Source organism: Cynocephalus volans, chromosome 1, assembly GCF_027409185.1.
Source record: "Cynocephalus volans isolate mCynVol1 chromosome 1, mCynVol1.pri, whole genome shotgun sequence".
NCBI lineage: Eukaryota > Metazoa > Chordata > Mammalia > Dermoptera > Cynocephalidae > Cynocephalus > Cynocephalus volans.
In genome coordinates, this window is record NC_084460.1 from 102,953,674 (window position 1) to 102,976,270 (window position 22,597).

The following is a 22,597-nucleotide window of genomic DNA, read 5'->3' on the forward strand; positions in this document are numbered from 1 at the left end:
TTAGGAGAGCAGAACTAGTTTGGATGTTTCAAAAAAACAAAGAACTAGAGAGAACAAAATGTTTCCTGGCTTTGGAACTATCTGTATGACTGCAAATTCAGGAGTAGAAGGAAATGAGAACTTGTGGGAATGCTTTTTTCACAGGCAAGTGATTTTTCTTTTCTCAGTTGGATTTAGGGCTGTTTCTTGATCCTAGGGTATATTTTCTCATATTTTAAAAACTGGTGCAGTGTTAATTCAGAAGTCTCAGGTTTCAACTGTCATACATTGGAGTCGTGTGATTTTTCTCAGCCTTTCAAATTCACAATTATTTTACTGTCAGAATTTTCTTCTGTTTGATCAATTTTCTAAAAGAAGCTCTGTTTAAACATGCAAACTGCATTGGAGAATGAATACAAACATCTAGATGACTCTAGAAAAAAGTACCTTACTTGGTTGTTTTAGGCAACAAATCTTAAGACCTCACTGGTATTAATTATACAAATATGTGCTTTAAATCTCTAATTTTGCATACATAGAAATTGTTTCACAAATATTTAACAGCCCTATTATTTTACAGGATTTTTTTCTTCCTTTGCAAACTATATCACAGTACTTTTAGTGATGACAAAAAATATATACAAATTCAAACTGACAGCTATTCACATATCCCTAATATTCCAATATGTTCTGCTACATGTCACCTGCTTTGCAAAATGATTATTAATAGCCTGACTACAAAATTGTTTAAGAAACATTTCATTTCAAATTGGCCATAAGTTTTTTTTTTTTTTTTTTGGATTACACAGATGGATTAAGGCCATTTTCCTTCCCCGTATTCAGTTTTCCCTGTTTAAAAAAGAAGAAAAATAAATAAAGGTATATTTGAGAGAGAGAGAGAGAGAACCAAAAGAAAGAAAGAGAGAGAGAGAGAGAGAAACAAACAAAGAAACAAAGAGGAAGAAAGGAAGGAAGGATGGATTTGGTAAGTAATCAGTTTATTTCATTTCCTTAGATCACCAAACAGAATACTTCCAGACTTCTCAAAATACTTTGTACCATTTGGTTCAAGTATTTTCTCTGAGGGGCTAATTTATTAGCAACAACAGAGTGTGTTAGAGATAAGGCAGGGTGGAAACCCAAGTAATTGACAACCGATCAGGAAGCCTTTGTCTGAGAACCTGAGGTAAGTAGGAAAAACTAACAGTCAAAGAAGGGGAGACTTCTATCTGGAGAATTCTCACAAAAACAAATAATTCAAAATTAAATTGAAGATAACACCCCAGCGAAGTGACTGCTATTCCCAGATTTACCCTTAGGATTCTCCTTCAAAGCTTGATATGTCTTCTCCCCCCACCCCACCCCCACCCCGGTTTTTTTTTGTGTGTGTGTGTGTGTGTGAATTGATTTATTTATTTTTAGCTCCCACCAATAAGTGAGAACATATGGTATTTGACCTCCTTGAAGTTGATACGACAAGCAAACAGAAAGGACATTGTTGGGTGGGAGCGGGGAGAGAGAGGAGGGAGGGGGGTTTTGGTGATGGGGAGCAATAATCAACCACATTGTATATCGACAAAATAAAATTAAGGAATAAATAAATAAATAAATAAAAGCTTGAGATTGCTGTTGTGGCTCCACTGAGCCATACAAAGAGAACTCAATCAGTCAACCAGTAATCAGTCAATAAAATCTAGATATTTCAGATCGAAAGCCAAAGTTCTCTTCCCCTAATGTATTGAGATAATTGGCTTTACTCTCCAGTGTGCTTTGAAGATAGAGATTTCACTGACATAAATCATAAAGATTTTAAACATTTTTAGTGTTGTTAGACAAGTGCTAAGTGATTTTTGTCCTGTCTTTTAATGGAATCCTTCAAATAACCCTATGAGTTAAGTGCTATTTTTATCCCAGATGTGGACACTGAGAATTAACTATTATTTACTAGCTGTATTATATCTGGCAACAAGATAATGCAGCTAGTACATAATAAAACCAGTATGCAAACCCAGCACTTCCTGACCTCAAAGCCGCTGCTGCACTTTCCCACTACACTATACCACCTCCTTAGGGACAACATTGTGTTAGTCTTTAGATGTTTCACAACATAATATTATTTATCTGACAATAAAAGCCATGCCACATATTGCCTCTGAATCCATAAAAGTGCCAACAATAGCGTTGGGCACAGAGTAGGTGCTTGTAAAATACCTATTGATTTGAATTCACAAATGAAAACTCTTTGTTCTAATGATTTATCTTCTTACTCTGCTATGAAATTAAGTATGAATCCATACAATTTTAGTTATAAAGATAATGTTATTTGAACAGGAATAAGATGGCATTATGCATAATAGATTTCAATATATTAAGCAAAGAGCTGCAGCAACAGTTTAACAGGATAATGCAGGGATTATTATAGAATCTTAAGAGATTACTGTAAGTGGCACATGATCCCTTGCTATCAATAAAAACAAAACAATGCTGAGAAATAGGCTTTCTTGTTTATTTGCTTTTACATGAGAGCTATATGGAGTTGTGGAACTAACCTCGAGTTAGGACAGCCAGGTTCTCGTCTTGGTTCTGAAAGTGAATGGCTCTATGACTCTTAGCAAAAGGCTAACCCCTTTGGGCCTAAATCTCCTCATGGTTAAAAGTAGGGGAGGATCAGATTAGATGATTTATAAGGTCCTTCCAACCCTAAAATCCTGTCATTCTGTAATATTGCTGCATTAGATTTCAATGTTAATGCAGCTAGAAATGCTCACTTTACAATTTTTTACCTTTTGCAAAATGCTCTGTGTCAAAATGCCAAAACTCAGTAGGAAAGAAATACAGCAGCCTTTTACCTACAATCTGGAATACAGCAACTGTAGTGTGTGTGCAAGGAAGAGAAACAGTGCCAATGACACTAAAAAAAGCGCAAACGCTTTCTGTGACAGGACACCAGACCAGCCAAGACATGATGAGGAACGTGGCAAGGTCTACAGAGTGAATTTGAAAAATTTGAGCCATTCTCAATAACTTTCCCATCACAGTCATAATTTTAATTGAACTTCCTTGTAATTGAGTTATCCACTTTGGTGCAGATAAGGTCAAATTCAAAATACTATCACCACATTTGCAATTAGTGACAGCTCTTGTGTAAATATGGTTTCTAGTAACATTGTGTATAGTGCAATTTTATATAGACAGACCTGAGAAGCCTCCCTCTTGCCTACCTCTCTATTAATTAGCTGTGTTACTTTAGATAACTAATGTGACCTCTCTGAATCTGAGTTTCTGTAAGATCAAAGAAACGGGTTGAATACATTGCCTAGCCTTGACCCAGGTGATTTCATTGTGATAGGAAAAAAATACATTTTGGTTATTATGATCAACTTGCTGCCTTTCATGGAAAGCAGTTCCTGAAAATTGGAGGGTCTGTTGTTGGCTGAGGAGATGACAGGTGTGACCACCAGGTTTGGCACAGCTGGGCTAGGACTAAATTGTTCTGCATAATTAAAGAGAAGGGATTGAGAATCCACAAAAAGAGGGTTCTGAGAAGGGAAGCAGGAACCGGTAAAGCTAAGTGCTAGCAGTGAAAGGGGGGTAAGAGGATAGAAAAGACCCAAGAGCTGTAAGTCTACAAAAAGAGACCTGGAGGGAAATGCTATGTTCTTTAAACCCTTTTGCATCCAGTCCAAACTGTCAATAAACTGTACATTCTCCAGTAATGCTTTGGTGCAAGCGCTCTTTATTCTGAAGGTAAAAATCATTAAATCCAGCTTTAGAGGCTGTGTGGGAGAATAACTGACTTATGGGTTAAAAATGCATTGCAAGGACATGTGCTGTAGACACATCTCAATAGACAAATCTGAATTTGCAGTATTAATAGCATCATAACGTTAAGGACCCCCTTGACTGGGCTATGGCCAGCTAAACTGCATCTAGGTTCAGTTCTGGACATGACACTTTAGCAGGGGCCTCAAACTCAGACACCTTAGGGGACCAAGTTGGGTGAAGCCAGGACTCAGACAATAGTCGCTGATGGAACCTTGGAGCTGCAGAGGCCATGCCCTTTGGAAAGGCATGCAGATTTCTTTTGCTTTCTCTTTTTTATTTAAAAACAAAACAAATAAAAAAAATAGTGTGGAGCAAAACACATCTGTGGGCCAGAATCTCTGAAAGAGTCATTAACAAATCAAAGGACATTCAGAGGAGAATGGTTAGGATATGAAATCACTCACAATTCTGCTGTATGTGGAACAACTGAATGAACTGGGATTCTTTAATTTGAAAAAGAGTAGACCCTGGGGGACTTGGTGGCTATCTTTAAAGTATTTGAAGGCTATTAAACAGAGAAGGTATTAGAGATGTCTTATCTTCCCTTAAGAAGCAGAGCCATAAAAAAATGGGGTAGCCATTAAGGATTAAATGAGTAAATATTTATAAAGTACCCAGGACAGTGTCTGCACAGAGTGAGCATTACAGAATTGTCTATTTAAAAAAAAGAGGAATAGACTTCATGTTCAGAGTTGTCCGAAGCTTAAATGAGCTGTCTCTGTGGTGAGTGATTGAAGGGTAGGCATTCCTGAGGTGGCAGTATTCTGATGGGTAGAAAGTCTACCCAGACTTGGTATCTACCACAGTCCAGGCCTGGATGGTTCTCTAAGGTAACTCATAAACTTGGACTCCAGTGCATTGCACGTGCATCATATACTTGAAGGGAAAGACATTTCTCCTTTACTGAATGGTCTTGTGTCACATCTCACTTCCCAGACAAGATTCATCCCATCTTAGGGATGAGAATCAACTGATGTTGTGAATTAAGTCCCCATGAAAAATAAAATATGGGGATGGTATATACAATTCTAGAATGTATGGCTGGTGTCAGTGCAAGTGTGGATACTTAGTAAAGGAAAAACCAAAGTGCCCCCAGAGTCCTCCAGCAAAGACGTGAACAGCATGGTCTTAGCGATGAAGAACATCAGGATTTAGGCTCTGCAAATCTCTCAGAGCCATTACATGACTGTTATTGGACCAAGTAGATGTGGATACATTGGTGCTGGATTATTCAAAATAGAAATCCATGTCTCAAAGCCCCAAAAACATGAGAATGAAGAGTCACAACATTCACAGACTGAGAAGACATCTGCAAAGTACTTTCAAAACAATGAGATTATGACTATAATGGGTACCATATGTCTTAAAAGGACAATGACTAATATAAAACAATCGTGACCAGAACTAACTCTGAAACAAGAATCTCAGTACTGATGTAGGTCTGAATATCAGAGTGCTGAGAACGGTACATTTAATCCAGCTGGAAAAATAGAAAAAATAATATCCAGCTAACAGCAGCACATTGTGGCTTTGTGTCGAGCAGAGCAGTTGAAGAAATAAAAAGACAGGAATGAAGATTTACCAAGCACCCACTTTTGGTCAGGCACAGTGCTAGGTGCTTTATACATGTTACCTCATCTAATCCTCACATTAACCTTAAGAAAAAAGGTAATTTATCCCCACTTTTTTATACAAGAAAACTAGAGCTCAATTTAATAAATGTGCCCAGCTCTCATAAACTTAATGGATTAAAAATCGATAAAAGCAGTATGGAGAGTAATTCACCAGACTCTATCAGACATTTTTAAGAGTGAAAGTATTGCCTTAGCAATTTAATTTCTGGCCACTTATCCCTCAGAAATACTTTCTTGAGTGTGCAAGGATATTACGTACAATTTTCATCATTGCAGCATTATTTATAATATTAAAATGTTGGAGAAAACTTAAAGGTTATTTGGTAAAATAACTTATGATACATCTAAACGCTGAAGGAAATAAATATATTAACGTACATGAAATTAATCTCATTTAGAAAGATGTCAGAAATATTTTTGAGTGTAAGAATCAAAATACAAAGTAAATGCAGCAAAATCAACTTTTTATTAACAAAATACATATGTATATATACATCTCTGTATAGGTGTAGTAAAAGCTTTGGAATAATACTCATACGTGCCAAGTGATTAACAGTACTAACATCTACAGAATGAGGATGACGACCACCTTCTACTTTCTGCTCTTCTATTAGTTAGACTATTTCAAATAAACATGTACTATTTCATTAAAAAAAGATGGAAAGGCATTATGAACCCAAAGTCATACAAGCAACCACTGGCAGTCATGATTCAGCATAGTTCTTGCTCTGGAATCTCCTTCTAAGTTTACAGTTTGGGAATTCTCCCATCCTGAAATGAGTTTCCTCTGTCTAGGGTAGAAAATAATGTACAGTAGAATTACCTGAGAGAAAAAAACAACTTTCCAAGGAAAATCGATGAAAGCATGGATGGAGGCCATGGCAGCAACCATAAACACATTCTCTTGCCAAAGAATGAATACACGCCCCTCGACATGAAGATTTGTACAAAACAGTGTTGTGTCACATCAGTTTGCTTTTCTAAGAGTGTGGTTCTTTACAGCAGTTCTAACTATTCAATTGATTTACCCCAGCAGATATGGTCAGGTACACATAGCTGTCATTGACAATACCACTTCCAAATACTCTATTTATCAATGTGTTTATATCTTCAAATTTAAATCTTCACCATCTCCTCTGTCTTTGCTCAGAGAGTATCCTGCTGAAAATCAGGATTCTAATAAATCAGCATTCTCACATCGAAGGAAGAAAAGCTGGATTTTTAGAAATATGACAAAATTTAATAACACTGTTGATTAAAATTATTAATGAGGTCCAGAATCCTGAAACACAGTAACCAGGATGAAGTAGAATATGAATATAAGAAATTCAAAAATATGTTCAAAGTTTCAAGAATTTTGAAGGTAAGCAAATTAACTAAGTGATAATGAATTATCTACTTGAATCAGGGCAGATTCTTACTGGAAGGAGGGATAACAAGAGAATAAACAGAAGTACCCAAAGATGTTTGAACTAGATGTCCTTTAAGGTCTTTCCTTCTCTTAAGTGCATTTCCCCTAAAATATCCAAATAATAATACGTGGAGTTTTTCAAGTGAAAATACTTAAGGCTAATTTGCTGAGCCCTATAGTAGTCTATAACCCTTTGAAGGTATAGTCATAATCCAAATTTCTTTTGGTTTAGAAAAAGCGAGAGAAAATAATCCTTAAAATATTCAGTTCACTAATATGTGATTCTTTATTAGATACTTGTGGATGTAGGTCTAAATATAAACTTGAATCACATCTGTAAAGTTCAGTGGTCTTAGCATTTGAATAGGCAATATCAGGCCACATCATACAAACACACATTACACTTGAACAGACACACACACACAGACACACACACACACACACACACACACTCCTATTTGGCAATTTTAGCTAAGAAAAATTCATATGGATTATGATACACAAGTCAATTAAAAACTTTCTCTAAAACTAAATCAAAACAAACAAGTCAGTCTGCATAGCTAATACATTCTGTCTCCTAGAAAATCACTTTGTCTCTGTTTTCTGTTTTGAACCCAAAGTCAGAGAGGAGAAAAGTATTAAGTAAAGTTTTTAAAAAATCAGACAAACATCAAAATTCAACCCTTAATGTTACATTTACATAAATGTGTAAAAACCCAGAAAACTCCACCTGAATGTTGCTCAGGTGGGAATACTGCAACAAAAATCATTATATTAAGGACATATTTACAATGCAAACTTGGCACAAGTTATCAAGCAGCTTTGTGCTTTAAAATTTGTACTCATGTTTTCCAGATTTACCACCTGATGGCTCCAAAGAAACTATTACAGCAAAACACATTGGTGTTATTATAATTGAGAAGCATTCATTTAAAGATATTCCTATCTTTTGTAGCTTTAGGTACTGATCATCCATAATAATGAGTAATCACATGAATTAATAAGATGGCTTCAAATCTTCTGGAATTTAATGGAACTAGTTAAATTATTTCCAAACTAGCACATCATGACTCTATTAAAGGTGTCCTTGACATATCACCATTCTGGGTTTTCTCATTCCTATCTTTATCCTTGCCAGTATTTGATCAAAAGTAGAAAGGTCAATGTAAGTAATGGGATTTTCCATGTGTGCATATAGGTGTATATATGTGTGTGGGTGAATATGTGTCTAAGGAGCTCACTTAAGCATGACATTATTTATCAGCCAATATGAACCGTTTGAAATTTACCTGAGACCTAGAAAATAAGGAGGGAAAGTCCTGAGCAGCCAATAGAAATGTCTGAAAGTGAGGATTAAGTAGACCACATGTGTAAATACATCTAGTGGCTTAAAGAAGGTATTCAGTAAATGATTACTATATTATTATCATGATTATCGTCATGATCATCATCATTATCTCCACACAGCTACACAAAGGGCCTGAGATCACTTATCCTAGCAAACTTATTTAGGTTTAAAGCAGCTAAGAGCAATCAGCTGAAATGAAGGATGCAATTTGCTACAGCCAGGCCTACTCATAATAGCAAAGAGTTATAGTCAGCATTCTAACAAAAAGGGAAAAAATACAGGGAAAATATAAAAGGCAGACAATTCAAAAGAAAGAGCAGTGCAGGGCCACTTGCACCAGGACAAACAGTTTAGACTATTTGTAGACAGGAAGAGCTTCATTTGCTCTTTGCAAAGCACACACTTTATGTTCTTAATGATGATATCATGTTAAGAACAGCAGCTGTGCAGTCAGATCCCTAAGTAAAAATCTTAGCTCTACCTCCTAGTAGTTTTGTGATCTTGGCTAAGTTACTTAACCATTCTGATCCTCTGTTTACTGCTCTCTTAAATGGGGATTGTGTCTCTTCCGTCAGAAGAAATGAAATGTCAAATGCAAATTGCTAACACAGGGCCCACCTCATGGGATCCACTTAGGTACTGTATTACTATTGCCATTCTTGGCTTAAGAAACATAGAAATATATAATGCATTCTTTAAAAATCCCTTAAATAGTTGAATGTTATAAAGCAATTTTGTCTTTTAAAGGAGTGATTTTCAGCTATCTAGAAAATTAACATACAGAAAGCCTAGTTTCCACACAGGGCTGCCATGAATATAAAGACTTGGTTTATAATATACAATCAGACACAGATAGATATGAAGATATGTAAACAAAAGGCAGAAGTAAAAAATAATGTCTTTTCTCCCCTTTATCTGGGTCAAAGCAAGTTCACAAATGTCTCAGACTTTAAAAGCTGTTGAATAATTATTGAAACAGGAACAGTCCGCTACACTTCTGTGAGTGTAACTACACTAGCTTGGAAGTATATTTCTGCCAGGCTTTTTTCATGACACTTCTGTTTATCTAATTGAAATCACAGACAATATGTGGATTCCTCCAGAATACATTTATAAATGCCAGTGATATCTTAAACACCTACGATGTCAGAGGAAGAAATTCCTCTTTGAAAGAGTACAAAACCTTCTGATGACATTCATACTATGATGATGGGGATATTCAATCAGCTTAATAGTTAAAGTATTTCACAGCTCTTAAAAGGAATGGTAAAAGGAAAGGAGAAGAAGTACAGAAAAACCAATGCCTCTGCAGTGCTTGCGAGTCACTCAAGAAATACCTATTGAACTAATAAATGCCTTTATCCTAATGGGAATATACAGAGAAATCTTTAAGATAATAGATGGATAGAATTCGGGGTTGGTTCAAAAGAATTGAGTCTCTGTATTATTCAGAATTCTTCTGAAAAAATGACAGAAACACAATTCAAATACATCCAAACAAATAAGATATTGGCCTATTCAGTCGGCCCTTTGGATCTGTGGATTCTGCATCCATGGATTCAACCAACCTCAGATCAAAAATATTTTTTAAAAAACAATAAAAATAACAATACAACAATAAAAAATATTACAAATAAAAAACAATACAGCATAACAACTATATACATAGCATTTACATTGTATTAGGTATTATAAGTCATCTAGAGATAATTTAAAGTATACAAGAGGATGTGTGTAGGTTATATGCAAATACTGCAGCATTTTATAAAAGGAACTTGAGTATCCAAGGATTTTGGTATCCATGGGGATCCTGGAACCAATCCTCTGCAGGTACTGAGGGACACCTGTGTAAGTAAAAATGTTAGGAGTTGACGGCCTTTGGCATAGCTAGATCTGGCCGCTCTGTTTTCTTTTGTATTGGCTACATTTTCCAGAAGTTTCTCTTCATGTGTTAGGAATAGATAACCACCAGCAGCTTCAGACTTACATTGACTTTGCCCTTAGAAGGACATTGAGATTCTCTCTTCAAACATCCAAATAATTACCTAGAAAGGGACTCCAGGTGGCCCTCCTTGGATTTGATTGGCCCTGCACTGATCATAGTGACTAATCATTAAAGTTAGAAGGCTAGTACATTCTAATTTACCACCTTGGTTCATGTGACCACATCTGTAGGGAAAGGGACAGCAGTGCCCTTTGACTGACAGCCTGATCAGACACAGTAAGAGAAAGGGGAAATTTCCAAAAAAAAAAAAAAATTCAGGAGAGACAAAATATAGATGTCACCTATAGTAACCTACTATAAATGACTTTCATAGCCTCTTTTCCCTCCTTGCACCTCCATAATACTGTAGTCAGTTGTTTACACGCCCAGACCTCCTCAGGACTGAAACATTCTCAGAGTAGGAAATTATGTTTCCCTTATGATGTGGTGCATTGAACATTGTAGGCACTCCCTAATTTAAAGGGATAACTTATGCAAAACAATTTTGTAAACTGTAAAGAATTATATTAATGTAGATATTTAAGGGTATTGATTTAATTGTCTTTGACCTTCTAAGGGAGTTAAAAACATCAGAACCTGTATCTCAAAATTCAGTGATCCTAAGACACAATACAGGACTGCTTTCAGCAATGGCTTCTGCACTATGCTTCCTTCAACTCCTATCTTTTTACTGCATGCCTTTTTCCTGATATGCATCATAAAGGGACTAACGATAAAATACAAAATTTTGTTATTATCTTGAAGTATAACTCCTCTAGTATCCATTGTAATATTGTTTCTCTCTTCCAGGCACTAAGCAGGATACCTGGAAAGTAGCCACTTCTGTTTTTCCTTTTGTTAGTTATCATATCTAATCTGGTCTGCGCTGGCTCTTTCCACTATAATTGATATTTCTTTTTCTTTCTTTTTTTTTTCTTTTTTTTAACCATTATGTATTTCAAATATCTTTTTAAATCTTTTATATTAGTAGTATATTTATTCTTATAAATCGCGATATTTCTTTATGCCCTTGCCCAACCTATCACTTTCAAACCCCTTCTCTCCCTCCCCTTCATCTCTAGTATCCTTACATTTGTTCTCTCCTTCTGAAAGTTCGACGTATTATTGTGGTCTTTTCTTTCTTTCTTTCTTTCTTTCTTTCTTTCCTTCCTTCTTCCCTCCTTCCCTCCCCCACTCTTTCCTTCCTAGCAGCCAGTTATGAGTGAGAATATGTGGTGATATTTCTTTTCATATTCAGAATGAAGTAGTCTGTGGTCAATATTCCCCAATATATTTGCAGTCCCTTACAAGTCATCACTATCTTGAAAGTTCAGTCTCTCCCTCATTTTTCTAGAATTTCATTTCTAAGCTAATTACTCACAGTATCCTACAATCAAAAAATTCTCCCCCAAATGGTTTTTAGTTATTCTGAGAAATAATAAAAAAAAAAAATTGGACAAAATGCAAAAATATTTCAGGAAAAAAAAGACTAGAAAGTCATCTCATTAAAAGGAACACTATTACCATAGAAGTTCATTATAATAAAATATTTCCAAGATCTCTCTGGACAGTGACCAATAGTAAGGATGCCTTTTTGCTCTTGTTAAAATAGAAGTTTCTTTTGTTAGTAACTCATAATAACAAAGGCTTTTATTCCTCCATTCTTTCCACATAATTGTCACTAGCTATTGCAAAGAGGGAAAAACCTGAACACTAACTTCTCAAGCAAAGAATCAGTGGAAAAAGAACAGGAGGTACCAGCTAAAACAGCAAAAACCTCACCAAAAAAAATAACTGTCAAGAGAAATATGAGATGCAACAATTTTCTTTTTTACAAAAAGAGGGAGGAATAAGTAATATAATCCATAGAGTCTGGCAAGAAGAAAAGAGGCTTTGACCCAAAGGTTTCTTATCTTACTTTACAATTTACACAAAAGTTTTGCCTGCATCACTTCAGAGAGTATAACAATTCAACAAAGCTATGAAACAGATATTATATATTCATCACTTTGCAGATTGGGAGACTGAGATTCAGACTTTAAGTGGTTTTCTGAGACCGTAAGGCTGGTCTGGCCACCTTCTGATTGAAACACTTTGTACTGTTCCCACAATGTCACAGCTGCTTCTGTTTTCTTCCACAAATTAATGATACACTTTTTAAAACACTGAAGTACTATGTTCTCTTTAAATGCAATCTCTAATTCATTACAATTTTATTCTTTCTATTTTTTTAGTTGCCTCACATGTATATGCCTAAGTTATTTTACTCCTCTGTTGTCTTTTCCACAGCTCACCTTATAGCTTACATCACCTCCTTTCTAGATGATGCTAGATAATGTGGATTGGAATGAGATATAAATTATGTTTATAAAATAAAACCAGTCTTCTTTTGTGCTGGTTGTTTATTAGTTATGAGAGGAATTGACAAAGTATGATATTCAGTGAAATGTGTAAGAATTGCCTGTAGTCAGTTTGGATCTAATGCAGCTTTACCACCAATTTGCAGCATGGATGGGAAATAAGAACAGGAAGAAAAGCCTGTGTAGACATGCAAGAAAGAAAGGCCTCAAATGAGCTTGCAACTCAATTATGAAGACAAGGCAGATCCACTTAAAACACCCTATATGTCTCTCCATTCCAGTTTGTCTAACTAGAGAGGAAATGGCATCAAAGTCTCCGGCTCTCACCGCCTAAATACCTGTCACAAGTGTCACTACTTCAACCATCCCGATGACATAGGCCACTGTGAACCCCTCAATCAATTCAGTACATTGGACAGCACACCAGATTTTTTTTTTTTTTTTTTTTTTTTTTTTTTTTTTTTTTAAACAGAGAGCCATCTACTGGCCAGGAACCTGACCAATTTTGGTCCCAGAGTTGTAGTATCAAATCCTGGCATTCTAAAACAAAAGAAAAAGAAAAGAACATTCTTTGTGAGTTTCCTTTATATGCCAACAATTTTTTTCTGCCATGGTGAAGTCTACAGATACCCATTTCAGTTCCTTCTAACAGCCCAGCTAGCTTTGTGCAATCCTGAACAAAGGTAACTGACGAGTTCAACACTGGGCTCTAATCATTTCTATATGATCCTGCCATAGTAATTACTTTGCAAATAGAGTGTAAAAAAAGGACTAAAGTTGCCAGAGTTGCAAATGCTTTGAAGTCCACTGGAAATGCTTTGAAGTTCCAATTCTAATGTTGCCATTGTATATTTTCAAGCACCTCTAATAATGTGTTACATAAATATTTGGTGAATAACTGTTGAAGAAATATTTGTAAGTAAGGTGACCTTTGTAGATCTACCTTTCCTTTATGGATATGGTTTTATAGTTTAATTGAGACAGTTAAATGAACAAGTGATATGATTCCACCTGAAATTATTTTCCTTCTTTACTAAACTATTATGCTCACCAAAAAAAAAAAAAAAAAAAAAAAAGTGTGCACTGACCAACTAGCCTTCTTTCGGATATATTCTATGCAGCTAGCCCTGAAAATTTTCCTCTTTTCTTAGCAAAATGATCATTGTGTAACATTCAGAATGCTAAAATTTTAAATCTAAACAATAAATTCTTACCCTGTACAGCAATTTACAGAGTGGAGAACAGATCAGAGAGGGTTAAGACTGGAGTGAGTAGGATAGTTTTTGGAATGCATATTTGTACTTAGAGCACTTTGGAGAAAGGTGCTCTAATAATACAATGTTTCATATTTCTTGCTATTGGTACTCCTCACAGGTACCTTGATTTTGACAGCATGCATTTAATTAAGCATGTTTTTTCTTAAAACACTATCTTCAATAGAATCTCACGGTGACCCTATAAAATATGAGGGTACTTCAAAAAGTTCATGGTAATATTCATATCACCTTTTCATTCTATTTTCCCACTGATTTTTGAAGAACCCAAGTAGTTAAGACATGAATCAGTTACCTCACTTTAAAGATGAACAAACTGAGGCTCACAGAAATCCATCACTGTCTTCAAAGTTATATGACTAATATGTGATAGAACCGGGTCTCAAGCCCTGCTGTGTACCACTATTCCTTGTGTACATGTGGACACACATGTCAGACTCATTTACTCCACAAAGGTGGGGAATAGTCCACCTGCCTGTCCTTCCACACGTGTTCATAGATTCTGCAGTGCATCTTCACTTGATTTTCTCACTGCTGAAGTGGAGAAATGGGTAGGCAGGTTGACAGGTGGGCATCACTTGCTTTCTGGAATATTTAACCAATAATTTTAGCCAATAATTCTTAATTTCTGAGCTTCAAAATCACTGTATGTGTGAGGAATAATAACAGCAACCGATAGGAAAATATTTCATTCATTCTTTGTTCTAAAATGCTCTGACAACACATCCCAACCTTGCTCCTGCCTTTCACATTGTGAGACTCTGGCCTTGCTGTTCCATTCTGAAGCCCTCCAATGGCTCTCTATTGCCCTCAGGATAAAGAACAAACTCATTAGGATGAACTTCCAAGCCATTCATGACCTTCTCCTTCCTTTTTCTTGAAACTCTTTCCCCAACATTCTCCTTTCTCTTTCCAGCTCAACTGAACAACTTTGCAGTTGCCCCATAAGCTTATACCATTTTACATCCCAGGTCTTTGCCCATCATCTTTCTTCTTTCTAAAAGGCCCTTTCATGTCTTTTCTGTCTCAAAACTCTACTCTTTCTTCAAAACCCAGCTTAAGCCTCTGCCCATAAAACTCTTTGAGTTTAAAACCTTTTTTAAAGGTTTGTAACACCTTCCCACTCCTTCACAAAGCAGGGTTGATGGTTCTCTCCTTTGTGCGTATCATGATTAGAGTTAACTCTTTAGTTCTACCTTGGCACCGGCCACAGGATTTTGCTTGTTTGTATGTCTCCTTTCATGTTTTATCTTATTGCCCATGTTCCTAGCAAGATGTAGCATGTGCTCAATAAATGCTTACTGGCTGACCAATGAATGTAAGAATACCCATGTAGCAGAGTAGCCAAGGAAACAGAAAACCATTGATTTTTCTCAAGGGCAAAATGACTCAAAGATCAAATGCTATACTGTCTGGTCCTTCCTATACCATACTCCCAACAAATATTAGTGGAAGATTACCAAGGATCTCAAACACATGACCTCAGTATACATCAACAAAATTGCTTAGAACCTCATACCTAGTGAGAATAACAAGGGAGACTTATCAATCTTATGTAGAATTTCAGTGCTGTCTCTCCTGCCCTTGTGGAAGACTTGTAATCTTGTGCATTTTGGTTGCTGGTTTGCTCCCATACCCTTTATTTCTGCATCTTTAAAAATAAAACAGCAAGATGAAACAAAGTGAAATTCCAGCATTTTTGAGACAAATGTGGACCCTATGGATAATGACCCTTTCACCCTATACTCAGTCCTCAGAACACCACTTACAGGAAGAAAAGCAATCATCAAATCTAAGTAACCTTGTTGAGACAGTATGGAAGCTTATGCCTTAAAAGAATAAAAACCCAAGTAAAAGGCTTAGAATAACTAAAAGAAATGAAACTGGAACTAAGTTAATTAATTTTATCATTGGATACCTGACTTAGGTAGGGATTTTTTCCATTTATTTAAAAATCTATGCAAGTATTATGGAATGTTCTCCAGTAACTGTTATGCACAAAATGAAAATACAACCATACATAGAAATATATCTAAGGAAAGAAATATCTTAAATAATAACTGCAAAAGTTTATAATTTAGGATTTAATTCAGTAGTATAGACAAATGTAATCAGAGTTTGTACAATTGCTTCACATTCAGTCTTTTTTTTTTTTTTTTTTTTTTTTAATTTTATTTTGTCGATATACATTGTAGCTGATTATTGCTCCCCATCACCAAAACCTCCCTCCCTTCTCCCTCCCCCCCTCCCCCCCAACAATGTCCTTTCTGTTTGCTTGTTGTATCAACTTCAAATAATTGTGGTTGTTATATCTTCTTCCCCCCCCCCCCGGTTTGTGTGTGTGTGTGTGTATGTGTGTGTGTGAATTTATATATTAATTTTTAGCTCCCTCCAATAAGTGAGAACATGTGGTATTTCTCTTTCTGTGCCTGACTTGTTTCACTTAATATAATTCTCTCAAGGTCCATCCATGTTGTTGCAAATGGCAGTATTTCATTCGTTTTTATAGCTGAGTAGTATTCCATTGTGTAGATGTACCACATTTTCCGTATCCACTCATCTGATGATGGGCATTTGGGCTGGTTCCAACTCTTGGCTATTGTAAAGAGTGCTGCGATGAACATTGGGGAACAGGTATACCTTCGACTTGATGATTTCCATTCCTCTGGGTATATTCCCAACAGTGGGATGGCTGGGTCGTATGGTAGATCTATTTGCAATTGTTTAAGGAACCTCCATACCATTTTCCATAGAGGCTGCACCATTTTGCAGTCCCACCAACAATGTATGAGAGTTCCTTTTTCTCCGCAGCCTCGCCAGCATTTATCATTCATAGTCTTTTGGATTTCAGCCATCCTAACTGGGGTTAGATGGTATCTCAATGTGGTTTTGATTTGCATTTCCCGGATGCTGAGTGATGTTGAGCATTTTTTCATATGTCTGTTGGCCATTTGGATATCTTCCTTAGAGAAATGCCTACTTAGCTCTTTTGCCCATTTTTTAATTGGGTTGCTTGTTTTCTTCTTGTAAAGTTGTTTGAGTTCCTTATATATTCTGGATATTAATCCTTTGTCAGATGTATATTTTGCAAATATTTTCTCCCACTCTGTTGGTTGTCTTTTAACTCTTTTAATTGTTTCTTTTGCTGTGCAGAAGCTTTTTAGTTTGATATAATCCCATTTGTTTATTTTTCCTTTGGTTGCCCGTGCTTTTGGGGTCGTATTCATGAAGTCTGTGCCCAGTCCTATTTCCTGAAGTGTTTCTCCTATGTTTTCTTTAAGAAGTTTTATTGTTTCAGGGTGTATATTTAAATCCTTAATCCATTTTGAGTTGATTTTAGTATACGGTGAGAGGTATGGATCTAGTTTCATTCTCCTGCATATCGATATCCAGTTATCCCAGCACCACTTGCTGAAGAGGCAGTCCCTTCCCCAGTGAATAGGCTTGGTGCCTTTGTCGAAGATCAGATGGCAGTAAGTGTGTGGGTTGATTTCTGGATTCTCTATTCTATTCCATTGGTCAGTGTGTCTGTTTTTATGCCAATACCATACTGTTTTGGTTATTATAGCTTTGTAGTATAGCTTAAAGTCAGGTAGTGTTATGCCTCCAGCTTTATTTTTTTTGCTGAGCATTGCTTTGGCTATTCGTGGTCTTTTATTGTTCCATATAAATGTCTGAATAGTTTTTTCCATTTCTGAGAAAAATGTCTTTGGAATTTTGATGGGGATTGCATTGAATTTGTATATCACTTTGGGTAGTATGGACATTTTCACTATGTTGATTCTTCCAATCCAAGAGCATGGAATATCTTTCCATCTTCTTGTATCCTCTCTAATTTCTCTCAGCAGTGGTTTGTAGTTCTCATTATAGAGATTTTTCACCTCCATGGTTAACTCAATTCCTAAGTATTTTATTTTTTTGGTGGCTATTGTAAATGGGCAGGCTTTCTTGATTTCTCCTTCTGCATGTTCACTATTGGAGAAAAGAAATGCTACTGATTTTTGTGTGTTGATTTTGTATCCTGCTACTGTGCTGAAATCATTTATCAATTCCAACAGTTTTTTTGCAGAGGTTTTAGGCTGTTCGATATATAGGATCATGTCATCTGCAAACAGGGACAGATTGACTTCATCTTTTCCAATCTGGATGCCCTTTATTTCCTTCTCTTCTCTGATTGCTCTGGCTAGTACTTCCAACACTATGTTGAATAGGAGTGGTGAGAGTGGGCATCCTTGTCTAGTGCCTGTTCTTAAAGGAAAAGCTTTCAGCTTTTCCCCATTCAGGATGATACTGGCAGTGGGTTTGGCATATATGGCTTTAATTATGTTGAGATACTTTCCCTCTATACCTAACTTATAGAGGGTCTTTGTCATGAATGAGTGCTGAACTTTATCAAATGCTTTTTCAGCATCTATAGAGATGATCATATGGTCCTTGTGTTTGAGTTTATTAATATGGTGTACAACATTTATTGATTTGCGTATGTTGAACCAACCTTGCATCCCTGGGATGAATCCCACTTGATCGTGATGAATAATTTTTCGTATGTGTTGCTGTATTCTGTTTGCTAGTATTTTAGTGAGGATTTTTGCATCTATATTCATCAAGGATATCGGCCTGTAGTTTTCTTTTTTGGTTATATCTTTACCTGGTTTTGGTATCAGGATGATGTTTGCTTCATAGAATGAGTTTGGGAGATTTGCGTCCGTTTCAATCTTTTGGAATAGTTTGTAAAGAATCGGTGTCAATTCCTCTTTGAATGTTTGGTAAAATTCTGCTGTGAATCCATCTGGTCCTGGGCTTTTCTTTGTTGGGAGCCTTCTGATAACAGCTTCAATCTCCTTTATTGTTATTGGTCTGTTCAAATTTTCTACGTCTTCACGGTTCAGTTTTGGGAGCTTGTGTGTGTCCAGAAATTTATCCATTTCCTCCAGATTTTCAAATTTGTTGGCGTATAGTTGTTTATAGTAGTCTCGAATGATTCCTTTTATTTCAGATGAATCAGTTGTAATATCGCCTTTTTCATTTCTAATTTTTGTTATTTGAGTCTTCTCTCTTCTTTTTTTTGTTAGCCATGCTAATGGTTTGTCAATTTTATTTATCTTTTCAAAAAACCAACTTTTTGATTCGTTGATCTTTTGAATTGTTTTTTGGTTTTCAATTTCATTCAGTTCTGCTCTGATCTTAATGATTTCTTTCCGTCTGCTAACTTTAGGATTGGATTGTTCTTGTTTTTCTAGTTCTTTAAGGTGAAGTGTTAGGTTGTTTACTTGCCATCTTTCCATTCTTCTGAAGTGAGCATTTAATGCAATAAATTTTCCCCTCAATACTGCTTTTGCAGTATCCCACAGGTTTTGGTATGATGTATCATTGTTTTCATTAGTTTCAATAAACTTTTTGATTTCCTGCTTGATTTCTTCTTGGACCCATATGTCATTAAGTAGAATGCTGTTTAATTTCCATGTGTTTGTATAGTTTCCAGAGTTTCGTTTGTTATTAATTTCTAGTTTTAATCCATTGTGGTCTGAGAAGATACATGGGATAATTCCAATTTTTTTGAATTTATTGAGACTTGATTTGTGACCTAATATGTGATCTATCCTGGAGAATGATCCATGTGCTGATGAGAAGAATGAATATTCTGAGGTTGTTGGGTGGAATGTTCTGTAGATATCTGCCAATTCCAATTGGTCTAGAGTCTTGTTTAGATCTTGTGTTTCTCTGCTGATTCTTTGCCTAGATGATCTGTCTAATATTGACAGTGGAGTGTTCAGGTCCCCTGCTATTATGGTATTAGTGTCTATTTCCTTCTTTAGGTCTAATAGAGTTTGTTTTATAAATCTGGCTGCTCCAACATTGGGTGCGTACATATTTATGATTGTTATGTCTTCTTGATGGATCAGTCCTTTTATCATTAAGTAGTGTCCCTCATTGTCTCTTTTTATGGTTTTTAGTTTAAAGTCTATTTTGTCAGATATAAGAATAGCCACTCCAGCTCGTTTTTCTTTTCTGTTTGCATGGTAAATCTTTTTCCATCCTTTCACTCTTAGTCTGTGTGAATCTTTATGGGTGAGGTGGGTCTCTTGTAGGCAGCATATAGTTGGGTCCTGCTTTTTGATCCAGTCAGCCAGTCTGTGTCTTTTAATTGGGGAATTTAAGCCTTTAACATTAAGAGTTGTTATTGAAAGGTGTTGATTTATTCCTAGCATTTTATTGGTTGTTTGGTTGTCTTAGGTGTCTTTTGTTCCTTGCTTTCTGATTTACTGTTTGGTTTCTTTGTTTGTTGGTTCCTTAGGTTGTAGATAGTGTTTTTGTTAGCTTGTTTTCTCTTCATGAATGCCATTTTTATTGTACTAGCGGGTTTAGATTTTTCTTAGGTTTTTATGGCAGTGGTAGTTATTTTTCAGGAACCAAACCCAGTACTCCCTTGAGGATTTCTTGTAAGGGTGGTCTTGTGGTAGTGAACTCCCGCAGTTTTTGTTTGTCTGAGAAATATACTATTTGCCCCTCATTTCGGAAGGATAGCCTTGCAGGGTAGAGTATTCTTGGCTGGCAATCTTTGTCTTTTAGTATTTTGAAAATATCATCCCATTCCTTTCTAGCTTTTAGGGTTTGTGATGAAAAGTCTGATGTTAACCTGATTGGGGCTCCCTTATAGGTGATTTGACGCTTCTCTCTTGCAGCTTTTAAGATTCTCTCTTTGTCTCTGAGTTTTGCCAATTTGACTATGACATGTCTTGGAGAAGGCCTTTTTGGGTTGAATACGTTTGGAGATCGTTGAGCTTCCTGGATCTGAAGATCTGTGATTTTTCCTATACCTGGGAAGTTTTCTGCCACTATTTTGTTGAATATGTTTTCAATGGAATCTCCATTTTCCTCCCCTTCTGGAATACCCATGACTCGGATATTTGAGCGCTTGAGGTTGTCTGATATCTCTCTCAGATTTTCTTCCATGTCCTTGATTCTTTTTTCTTTCTTTTTGTCTGCTTGTGTTATTTCAAACAGCCCATCTTCAAGTTCAGAGGTTCTCTCTTCAACTTCGACAAGCCTGCTGGTTAAACTCTCCGTTGTGTTTTTTATTTCGCTGAATAACTTCTTCAGTTCAGCAAGTTCTGCTACATTTTTTTTCAGGACATTGATTTCCTTGTATATTTCCTCTTTCAGATCCTGTATACTTTTCCTCATTTCATCATGATGTCTAGCTGAGTTTTCTTGTATCTCATTCAGTTTCCTTAGAATTATCACTCGAAATTCCTTGTCAGTTATTTCAAGGGCTTCTTGTTCTATAGGATCTAGAGTATGAGATTTATTAACTTTTGGTGGTGTACTTTCTTGATTTTTTGTACTTCTGGTGTCTTTTTTTTGGTGTTTATTCATTGTGGCAGGGGGTTTCACAGTCCACCGGTTTGAGACTAATGACTAACTAGGATGTTGCTGTGGTTGCCAATTTGGTATGGCTCCCGCCGTGACTGCTCAGTTGGCCTCTAGTGTCTTGTGTGTGTGGTTGCCTCGGGTCTTGGGCTTCTCCGGGGATCCACCTTTCTGGTCAGCTTGGACTCTGCTGGGCTGGTGGATCACGTACCACAGGGTGTGTGATCTCTGTTGAGCTTTCACTTTCTGTACAGGACTTCTCCCCGTTCCGTGTGTTCTGGCCCAGGCTGTTAGATCGTGCAGTGGCGACCCCACCGGGTGTATGGTTTCTGTCGAGTCTCCGCCTCCCTGGCCGCACGTCTCCCCCCTCTGTGCACACTGTGCTGGGCTGGGGCGTGTCTTCTGCACCCGTCGTCTATCAGCTGGGCCTTCAAGACCCTGCTCAGCACCGCCTCGCCCAGGAAGTCTACCAGGTTTCTGCTAGGCACAGACGACCGGTCTCTCTGGGTGCCTTTGTAGCACTGTGTAGATCTTTCTCGGGTCTTGTTCACCTTTGTATCCCCCCGGTATAAACCGAGTCTAGTGCCCGCCTGCAGCCTGGTCTCCGGCAGGTTCAAGCGGACCTGGGAACTCTCCTACCACACTATTCCCAACCAGAAATTCGTTAGGCTTTTTTCCAAACTGGTGGTCACAGAGATGGTATCTGCCTCCCAGTAACAGGAAGTTTACCGGGGCCAGAGTCCAGGGTGTGGTGGAGTGACAGTTGGCCCGCCCGTACTTGCTAGCCCTCCCAACACTGGTCGGGACGCCCCACACCCCCAGCCCTGCCAGAGAACCGCGGAGGGAGTGGGAGAGGAGGCCGGCCGCAGGGTCCGGAAAGCCCCGCGCCAGGCCAAGCAAATGGGCTCAGTGATGGCCGAGCAGGGCGGAGCTGCCCGCACCTGGGAAAATGGAGGCAGCACCGTGGCAGTGAGTGGCCTGGTGGTGCAGGCGAGAGCCGCGTGGGCATCCACCCCCCGAACAGAGCTTTGCCAGGGATCACTCACAGTGCTGTGTCAGGTCGGGCGCTCGCTCTGTCTCTGGTTTGTTGCCTTCCGTGTTCTCGGCGCTGCCGCCTCGGGCTGTTCAGTCGCGGCGCCGCTCGGGCGCTCCCAGGAATCTTCTTTAATGCCGGCCTAAAACCTCGAATCCTGAATAGGGCAGCTGGCCGCCTTCAGTGCGGCCCCAGCCTCCGGGATCCTGGCTGCATCCACAGCAGCCCTGGCGCCGTGTTCCCTGTTTCAAGACTCGCTTTTGCAGCTAAGAATCAGTTCTTTTCCTGCTCCACACTTCAAAGCTGTTGCCTGTAAATGAGGCAGCTTCTCCTGCCGGGGGCAAAGTGGCGTTGAGCCCCCACGACCGGCCAGCAGCA

General features: G+C 37.6%; 1 protein-coding gene across 2 annotated transcripts in view; it reads left to right on the top strand.

Annotated features, from left to right (window-relative positions):
* Positions 1-22,597, top strand: part of KCNMB2 (potassium calcium-activated channel subfamily M regulatory beta subunit 2) — a 272,703-nt gene that overhangs the window by 28,479 nt on the left and 221,627 nt on the right. The window contains exon 1 of one of the 2 annotated variants that reach the window (XM_063113317.1): positions 887-964. The exons of the other annotated variant lie outside the window; for it this stretch is intronic. The gene's annotated coding sequence lies outside the window, so the exon portion shown is untranslated. Of the gene's footprint in view, positions 1-886; positions 965-22,597 lie in introns of those variants that run through there. 2 annotated transcript variants of the gene reach the window in all.